Here is an 11,113-nt window from a genome sequence, read left to right on the forward strand (position 1 = left end):
GTGTCCTGTTTATTTCACTTAAGAGTATGGACTCAATATGCATCCATTTAGCTATAAATGTCTCTAGTTTCTAGTTCTTTATGGCTGAGTAGTACTCCATTTTATTAAAAAACCACATCTTCTTTATCCAGTTTCCAGTTGATGGGCACTTGGGCTGTTTCTAAGCTCTAGCTATTACAAACTGTGCCACTATAAACATGGGTGCACCTATATCGCTGTGGTATAATTCTCTTAATTCTTTGAGGAAGATACCCAGCAGGGGAATAGCTGGGTCAAATGGGACTTCTAGCCCTAGTTCTTTACATTCTTGATCTAAACTAGAAACTTCTTAACATAGGGCTCATGAATGAGTTGAAATTTTCTTTATCTTTCAAGTGTACGTATACCTGTGTATTCCTTCAGTTTAAGATTATCTCTTCAAGATTATGTAAAGGTGCATATTTTCCAATGATGAATGTCATTATATTGTATACCTAAAATGTACCAATGGTTAGAATGAATAATTGATAATGCAAAATAGGAAGAAAAGGTCCAAAGGGGTAGGGGTAGTGGGAGGGGCAGGGGAAAGGAAAGAAGGGAAAGGAAAAGTGCTGAGAAATGGAAAAAATGGAAATAAAGTCTTTGTAAATAGGGAAGGGTGGAGGGGGTGAAGGGAGGGCTAGGAATGGGGAAAAAATAAGAACCAAGATGCATTATGTAAAGGTACAATTCCCAATGAGAAATGTAATTGTGTTGTATACCTAAAATGTACCAATAAAAGAATTTAATGGAAAAAAAAAAAGATTATCTCTTCATCACTAGATTTAAGAAATTTGATTATGATTTGCCTTGATGTAGTCTTCTTCATATTTCTTGTGCTTGGAGTGCACTGAGCTTATTGGATCAATATGCTTGAAGTTTTCATCATACTTGGAAAATTGGGAGCCATTATTTCTCAAAATATATTGTCTGTCTTCCCCCTTCCTTTGTTCCTCCAATTGTAATTTTTGTTTGCCCACTTGAAGTTATTTTATAGTTCACATATGTTTTGGGGTTTTTCTTTTTATTTCTTCTTTTATTTTTTATCTCAAGAATTTGTCTTGGAGAATTTCTGTCACTATGTCTTCAGGTATACAAATCTATTTTTCTGCAACATCTAATCTGCTATTAATCTCAAACCAGTCTATTGGTCATCTGAGACACTGTAGTTTCCATTTCTAGAAGTTCAATTTTTTTCTGGTACCTGGAATCAAACTCAGGACCTTGAGCTTGTCAAGCAGGTGCAGCACCACTGAGCTAGATCCCTGGCCCAAGAAGTTCAATTTTTAAAACATCTTTCACGTCTATATTTAACATGTCCAATCTTTCTTCTAGCTTTTTGAACTTATGGAATGCAGTTATAGTAATACATTTAACATCCTTGTCTATTAATTTTATTGTTTGTCATTCTGAGGTCAGTTTGATTTAGTTTTCCTCCTCATTAGAGGATTCATTTTTCTCTTTCTTTGTAAGCATGCTAATTTTTTCTTGGATATTAGAGACTGTGAATGTTTCTTTGTTAGGCAGTGGACAAATTTTTCTTTGTTAGGTACATTTTGTATTCTTAAAAATATTTTTGAGCTTTGTTCTAAGATGGGTAAAGTTGCTTGAAAACTGTTGTATCCTTTCAGATCTTATTTTAAGATTCACTCGACACAACCAGAAAAATGTTTGGTCTATGGTGGTTTAGTTCCCACTTAGGATCCTCTGCAGACCTCAGAAATTCTCCCCTTGTGGTGGTTCAGCTTCACTGTGTTAACTTGATTGGCTTGAGATCTGCCAAGGGGATTAGTAAAGCTCACATCTGGGTGGGTCATGAAGGTGTGACTGTAGGTAGTATTTCTGATCCCTGATCCTTTTCCTCTCTGGCCCTGTTCTTCTGCTGTTTCCTGGTTGCCATGAAATAAGCAGCCTTGCTCCATCATGGCTTTCCACTATGATGTTTCTGCCTTGGGACTGTCCAACCATAGACTGAATCCTCTGTAACTGTGAGCTAAATAAACCATTTAAAAAATTTTTTCTTCCTTTAAGTTTTAGGTGTCAGATATTTGGCCCCAGCAATGAGAAAGCTAATACATACCCTCTTCTTTTTGGTCTTTTCCTGTGCATCTAGATGTTTTGGATTCTCTGGACCCCTTTTGCCATCTACTCCCCTCAGGGAGACTTCTGAGTCTCCATTCACCATTACCCCGAAACATTCTCCAGGTAATAAATTGATCCAATAGTAGGGCTCCTCTTCTCATTTGTTTCTCATCACTCAGGAATCACCAAGACCCTTTCTGACCTGGTATCCAAATTATTGAGAGTTGTGTCATTAATTTTGTGGTTTTTGGTTGTTACTCCATCTTAGATAGCCATGGAAGGTTCATATATTTTAATTTATTAATTTTTATTATAGATTTGTACTTCCCAACCTGTGGAGAGGTCATAATGTCATAGTTTCCCTGTCTATATCTACCTGAGAATTTAAAAAATATTTATGTTAAAGAACAGATTGTTGCAAAAGGTCCTAAGGATTGCAAGAAAGGTGATTTTCTTATTGGTACCAGTGTTATGAAGATTTAATATTTCTGCATCATTTCATTTGGTTTTTTAAAGTAAGCCTAACCTTTATTAAGGTGCAGCAACACAGAGAAAATTACAACCTATGTACAGAAAACTAGGATATATAAATATTCTCATTGTTATAAACAGCACATGTGAGCCCACTCGGGATAGGCTTTGTGACAAAAAAAAATTATTCCAGTGGACAGAGACTGAAATTGAGGGCAGATTTCAGGAGCTAGCTGCTTTCTTACATCCATGTGTGGATGGGCTAACACTGAGAGAAAAATATCAGCAGCTAGAGATTTTATCCATGGGTGGATGGGCTAACATCAAGAGACAAATATTAGCACATAGCTGGGAAGAGGAATAGGTTTATATAGGTATTAAAGGGGTTAAGGAATCTGGGGTGAAATGCTTATGATTGAGGGTCCGAGGATGGTCAGCACAGGTATGCAGGCAATCATTGGTCTTCTGGCACCAGGGAGATTGTATATTCCATCTTAAATTTTTTTTATGGCTGTCTGTCTTGTTTACTGGGAACAGCTTGTTGTTTGCTGGGAGTGGCCTATTTACTTTGTGAAGGTCTCATTCAGGCCAGGCCTGACACTCATGAATAATTAGAGAAGACAGTAACCAGCTTAGGAATTCAGACAATACCAGTCTGTGCTTAGATGCCTGTTAAGGGATCAATAGCACAAGTCACTATTAACTCATTTTCACTATAGCAGTGCTAAGAGTTTGCTGATCAGAAAACTCTGAATTAAGAAATCAGGAATTTAAAAAATAATCTTTGTTTTATATTATTTATCCATACATGTCTGACTATTACCTATTATGATCTATTGATCTATCTATTCTGTGATGTTTCTCAAGAACAAATGACATTTGGGAAAAAATCTTGATTTACTTTACAACTTACTGTAAGACATTTTGCTTCCCTGACCACCAAGAACTAAATACTAATAATGCCCAAAGCCATCTTGAAAGCCAGAATGTCCATAAACATTTCCAATCACCACTGCCACTTAAAGCCGTGGGTTGTGAAAGTCTGGGGTCAACTTTGGCAGCTGCTGACCTCAAAATAAAGCTCCACACTTTGCCTTAAATTTTCTTTCAACAAGGCAGCAGTCACTGAGGTAAAGGGTATTTCTTCTCAGCTTTATTCAGCCGCTGGTAAAGAGTTCCCAACAGAAATCAGCTGTGATCTCCAGCATTTGCAATTCAAATTTAGGGGTTTTGTTTATCTAATTTAAGGATTTACATCACTTTAAAAGCACATATCCTAAAAAAAAAAAAAAAAAAAAAGCACATATCCTATCAAAGAAGTAACCCTTGCAATGATCCCATGAGTGTTCCTTGTTTCCCTGAAAATAAGACCTACCAGGAAAGCAAGTTCTAACATGATTTTAGAGAGACATCCATGAAAATGAGAAAATCATACTAGAACTTGTTTTTCGGTTTTTTTTTTGTTTTTTTTGTACCAGGGATTGAACTCAGGACCTTACACTTGCAAGACAGGCGCGGTGCCACTGAGATAGATCCCCAGCCCCAGAACTTGTGTTTTGGGTAGGTCTTATTTTAGGGGAAGCACAGTATCATCAGAGTAAAACAGAAAATAAAAAGGTTTGAGAAGAGTGGGATTACATCTTGCTTCATCCAGTGAAGCCAAATATTCCTGGTCAGTGATAATTAATGGCTACAGAATGCCACAGCAAGTGCACAAAGACCTCTCTTGAGCAGCAAGTATGCAAGAACTGTGAAGGACTGCCTTAAGGTCTGTTCCCAGCAAACTTTCCCGCAGTTCATGTGTTTTTGCCAGACTTCTAATGGAGGGCAGTCTGAAGTTAACAAAGTCTGTTAAATTTTGCATTTTTCATGGCATTAACCAGCCTTTTAATATAGTTCACAAAAGGTATAATGCTAACATTTCTGTGCTACAAGACTTGTAATTTTGCCACTGGAATAATGGCATGAACAAAGAGACTCCTTCCTGGTTTGCTACCTTAATTCTAGCTATTGTTCCCCTTCCATGAAAATGATACCTTTTAGTATATCCATATTTATGCTATATCTCCTCCAATCCATAATATACCCTCCCATAGGACTAGTCACATTTAAACTGAATTACTGTTATCAAAACTGTGGTGTTTGAAAGTTATTTCAGGAATAACTGGAGTGAAATTCCAATTAGAAATTCCAGAAAGCATATGTAAAATGAAAAGAATAAAAAATAAGTACTTCAACTTCTAGAGAAGAAAAACACCAGCATTAACTAATGTTTTATAAGGACATGGGGAAGAGCATGAACCTGGATTTAGTTCTTTCTTCCATAGTCCTCTTTTGGTCAGCTAACATTAGATAATGAGAAACATTTGGAAGCAATTAAAACCTTTATAGTAAACTTCTTTTTACCTCTCTCCATTATTGAGAAAATGAAAACCCCAATGAAATACCATGATACATCCATCAGAGAGCAAACGTGCAAAAATTGACAAGAATGCGAAGGGACACAAATTTCAAAGATTACTGCTGATGGAAGTGTGAATTGGAACAATCACTTTGGAAAACAGTTTGGCATGGACTGCAAAAATTGAACCTGATCATATCTTACAACCTTACCATTCCACTTCTAGGAAAATTCTTATTCAAATTCTTACTAGGAAGCAGTCTATAGCAAGCAATATTTTTATCTTAGCAAAAACTTATAAACATTCCAAAAGCTGGTAAATATCTGAATGGATAAATAGTATCACCTAATGAATTAATAGACAACAGCTGCTAACACCTCCAAAAGAACAAAAACCATAATTTATTCATCTCATAAAAAAATAGGACACTGTATATAAAGTAGTCTTGTCAAAAACAAAATCCATCAATCAAATCTGAGTTTAGTCAAACTTCTACATCCCAGTACTAATCCATAAGGAATATAGAGCACAGAATAACAGGTGAATGCTTACCCTGGAAATATATAAGCAGATACAAAATGAGACAACTCTACAAAAGTGTTCTTCAAAAAAATAAATCACAAGAAACTAGAAATAAAACTATAGATTTAAGACAAACTAAAAGATGTATCAATCACAGCTGAAAAATATTATCTGGATTCTGATCCCAAAATCTATTTTTTAAAAAGCAAAAATGGCATGAGCCTATTGGCTACTTGAACACTGACAGATGATTTGATGACATTAAGATTTACTGTTAATTTTCTTAATGTAATAATAGTATTGTGTTCTTGTTTAAAAAACACTTCTTTGCACAAGCAACAGCCAGAGGCCTGCCAAGATACCATCTGTCAGTGCACACAGATTCCAGCAAGAAGCCCACATGAACCAGAGCTGAACAGGTGCATGCAGGTCCCACCCAGGGCCCCTCCCAAACACCAGCAGCTTGGGCCCACAGCCCAAGCAGGGGAAAAGAGCTTGACATACAGATAAGTGAGGCATATAGGACTCCAAATAGCCTTGATCAAAAAAAAAATCTACACATAGGCATATAATTGTTAAGATTCCAGAAACACAACAGAAGAACAAAGTTCTACAAGCAGTCAGAGAAAAGAAACAAATCACATACAAAGGAAAGCCCACCAGAATCACAGCAGACTTCTCAACACAAACCATCAAGGTAAGAAGAGCTTGGAGTGACATATTCCAAGCCCTAAAAGAAAACAGCCTCTTCTGCACAGCAAGAGAAAACACCAGCAGTGTGAAGAGACAACCCACAATGTGGGAAAAAAATCTTCACCTGCTCTTCCTCAGACAAAGGTCTACTATCTCGAATCTATAAAGAACTTAAAAAGATCAGACCTCCCAAATTTAAAGACCCAATCCAAAAATGGGCATCTGAAATGAACAGACATTTCTCAGACAAAGAAGTAGAAACAGCAAATAAATACATAAAAAAATGTTCAACATCACTGGTCATTTGAGAGATGCAAATAAAAACAATGCTGAGATTCCACTTCACTCCAGAAAGAATGGCTGCTATCATGAAATCAACCAATAACAAATGCTGGTGGGGCTGTGGGGAAAGAGGAACCCTGCTCCACTGCTGGTGGGAGTGTAGACTGGTGCAACCACTGTGGAAATCAGTATGGAGATACCTCAAAGAACTAGGACTGGTAATCCCATTTGACCCCCCTATTCCACTGCTGGGGATTTTCCCCAAAGAATTAAAAGAATCTTACCACAGTGATATATGTGCACACATGTTCATAGCAGTGCAGTTTGTAATAGCTAAAACTTGGAAACAGCCCAAATGCCCATCAACTGGAGACCAGATAAAGAAAATGTGGTTTTTTTTATAAAATGGAGTACTATTCAGCCATAAAAAATGAGAAATTAGAGATATTTATAGCTAAGTGGATGCACATTGAAGCAATACTCTTAAGTGAAATAAATAGAACACAGATGTGTAAATACTGAATAGTTTCTCTGGTGTGAGAAACTGAAAGTGTAAATAAGGACAAAATGTATAATAGGTAATGTGAAATACGAAGAAAAGGGGCAAAGGGGAAGGAAGTGGGAGGGCTAGGGGAAAGGATAGAAGGGAATGGGATTAATATGAGGAAATGGAAAAATAGGAACAAAATCTTTGTAAATAGGGAGGACTGGAGGGGTTGAAGGGAGGGCTGGGCAAGGTTGAAAAATAAAAACCAAGAGAGACTATGTAAAGGTGCAAATTTCCAATGATGAATGTCATTATATTGTATACCTAAAATGTACCAATGATTAGAATGAATAATCGATAATGTAAAATAGGGAGAAAAGGTCCAAAGGGGTAGGGGTAGTGGGAGGCACAGGGGAAAGGAAAGAAGGGAAAGCAAAACATGATGAGAAATGGAAAAAATGGAAATAAAGTCTTTGTAAATAGGGAAGGGTGGAGGGCATGAAGGGAGGGCTAGGAATGGGGAAAAAATAAGAACCAAGATGCATTATGTAAAGGTACAATTGCCAATGAGAAATGTAATTGTGTTGTATACCTACAATGTACCAATAAAAGAATTTAATACAAAAAAAAAAAGAAAGAAAACAGCCTCCAACCCAGATTGATGTACCCTGCAAAACTATCTTTCAAAATGGATGGAGAAATAAGATACTTTCATGACAAAGAGCACCTTAGGAACTTTCTAAATACCAAACCAGCACTCCAAAGAATTTTACACAATATCCTAGGAACAGACATTGAGGATCACAACCCCAGGAATCAAAGCAGAATGAACCCATCTGGCATGACAAGAAATTAAATGGAAAGGGGGAGAACCCAACAAAAAGAAAAAGTCACGGCAATGACAAGTCAATATGTTTCAGTTATAACCATCAATGTTAATGGTCTCAATTCACCAGTCAAAAGAAATAGACTGGCAGAATGGGTCAAGAAGCAAAATCCAACAATATGCTGCATACAAGAAACACTTCATTCAAAAGGAAACTCATAGACTGAAAGGTAATGGGTGGAAAACAATACTCCATGTGACAGGAACCCCAAAAAAAGCAGGAGTAGCTATCCTCTTGGCAGATCAAGTAAATTTCAAACCAACACTGATGAAGAGAGACGAAAAAGGACACTACATCCTTATAAAGGGAACAATCCAAGAGGAAGAGATGACAATCATAAATATCTATGCACCAAACACTAGTGCACCCAACTATATAAAACAAATACTAATGAACATGAAAAGTCATATATGCACTAATACAATTGTAGTGGGGGACCTCAACACCCCACTGTAACAAATAGATAGTTCAACTAGACTAAAAGTAATGGAATACTAGAACTCAATCGAACTCTTGAACAAATGAACTTAACAGATGTTCACAGAGTGTTCCACCCCACAAAATCAGAATACACATTCTTCTCAGCTGCACATGGGTCATTCTCCAAAATAGACCACATACTCACACAGAGAACATGTTTAAGTAAGTGCAAAGGAACTGAAGTTATCCCCTGTATATTATCAGACCATAGTGCGATGAAATTGGAGATCCATAGCAAAAGAAACTCAAAAAATTTCATAAACATGTGGAAATTGAACAACACACTTCTGAATAACCAGTGGGTCACAGAGGAAATTGAAGAAGAAATCAGAAAATTCCTTCAATTAAATGACAATGCCAATACAACATATCAGAATCTATGGGACACAATGAAAGCAGTCTTACAAGGGAAATTCATAGCAGTGAATACGCATATTAGGAAAACAGAATGAGCCCAATTAAACAACCTGATGCTGCACCTCAAGCTTCTAGAAAAAGAAGAGCAGGACAACCCCAGAGCTCATACAAGGGAGGAAATTATAAAGATCAGAGGAGAAATCAATGCAATGGAGACTAAGAGAATGATACAAAAAAAAAAAAAAATCAATGAAGCCAAGTTGGTTCTTCGAAAGAATAAATAAAATTGACAAACCCTTAGCCAAACTTGCCAGAAAAAGGAAAGAAAAGGCCCAAATCCATGCAATTAGGAATGAAAAGGGTGAAATGACAACAGACCCAGCAAAAATCCAGAGGATCATCAATACCTACTTCCAGAACCTATATGCCAATAAGATGGAAAACACAGAAGAAATGGACAGATTCCCAGATACATATGAATCACCAAAGTTGAACGAAGAAGAGCTAAAAATTCTAAACAACCCAGTATCAACCACTGAAATTGAAAATGTAATTAAAAACTTATCAACTAAGAAAAGCCCAGGCCCTGATGGCTTCACTGCTGAATTCTACAAGACATTTAGAGAGGAACTGCTGCCACTACTGTTTAAACTCTTCAGTGAAATTGAAAGGGAAGCAATACTCCCAAATTCATTCCTGGAAGCAAGCATCACCTTGATCCCCAAAGCAGAGAAAGACCCAACCGAAAAGGAGAACTATAGGCCAATCTCACTAATGAACATAGATGCAAAAATCCTTAATAAGATAACGGCAAACAGAATGCAGAAGATCATCAAGAAGATCATACACCCTGATCAAGTGGGATGCATCCCAGGGTAGCAGGGATGGTTCAGTATACGCAAATCAATCAATGTAATACACTATATCAATAGAACCAAGGACAAAAACTATATGATTATCTCCATAGATGCAGAAAAAGCATTTGACAAAATCCAACATGCATTTATGATAAAAACCCTACAAAAAATTGGAATAGATGGTCTCTACCTCAAACTGATAGAAGCCATCTATGAAAATCCAACAGCCAATATCATACTAAATGGTCAAAAACTGAAATCCTTCACACTAAAATCAGGAACAAGACAAGGATGTCCACTATCACCACTCTTGTTCCATATAGTTCTGGAAACATTAGCCATGGCAATTAGACAAGAGAAAGAAATAAAAGGAATAAAAATAGGTAATGAAGAAGTCAAATTGTTATTATTTGCAGGTGACATGATCCTCTATATAGAAGACCCCAAGAACTCCACCAAAAGTCTTCTAGACTTAATAACCAAATTCAGTCAAGTAGCTGGTTACAAGGTCACACACAAAAATCAATAGCTTTCCTCTCCACCAATGACAGACTCACTGAGAGAGAAATAGGCCAAATAATTCCTTTCACAATAGCATCCAAAAAGCTGAAATACCTAGGAATCAACCTAACAAAAGAAATCAAAGACCTCTTCTCTGAAAACTATAGCACTCTGAAAAGAGAGATTGAAGATGATATCAGAAAATGGACAGACATCCCCTGCTCCTGGGTAGGAAGGATTAATAGAGTGAAAATGGCCATACTTCCAAAACTGCTATGTAGATTTAATGCAATTCCAATTGAGATCCCAGCAGCATACTTCATGGACCTTGAGAAAATAATCCAAAAATTCATTTGGAACAAGAAGAGACCCAGAATAGCAAAAGCAATTCTAGGTAAGAGACATGGCAGGGGGTATCACAATCCCCAACCTGCAACTCTACTACAAAGCTACTGTGATTAAAAACAGCATCGTACTGGCAAAGAAACAGACCTGAGGACGAGTGGAACAGATTAGAAGATGCAGAAACACCAGACACACTCAGCCATCTCATCTTCGACAAGGGAGCCCAACACCCTCACTGGAGGAAAGATAGCCTCTTTAATAAATGATACTGGAAAAATTGGGCTTCAACTTGCCAAAGACTAAAACTAGACCTGTATCTCTCACCATGCACTAAACTAAAATCAAAATGGATTAAAGATCTAAATATTAAAAGAGAAACTCTGAACCAGTTGGAACAGAGGTTAGGTAGAACCCTTGAAGACATCACTGTAGGAAAAGATTTTATGAACAAAACCTTAGTTGCCCGTGAACTAGCACAAACAATCAACAAATGGGATCTCTTCTTATTAAAAGGCTTCTGCACAGCAAGAGAAACCGCCAGGAGTGTGAAGAGACAACCCACAATGTGGGAAAAAATCTTCACCTGCTCTTCCTCAGACAAAGGTCTACTATCTCGAATCTATAAAGAACTTAAAAAGATCAGACCTCCCAAATTTAAAGACCCAGTCCAAAAATGGGCATCTGAAATGAACAGACATTTCTCAGACAAAGAAGTAGAAACAGAAAATA

This window comes from Heterocephalus glaber, unplaced genomic scaffold, assembly GCF_053883595.1.
Source record: "Heterocephalus glaber isolate CG9 unplaced genomic scaffold, H.glaber_assembly_v1.0 deba00001472, whole genome shotgun sequence".
Classification (NCBI taxonomy): domain Eukaryota; kingdom Metazoa; phylum Chordata; class Mammalia; order Rodentia; family Bathyergidae; genus Heterocephalus; species Heterocephalus glaber.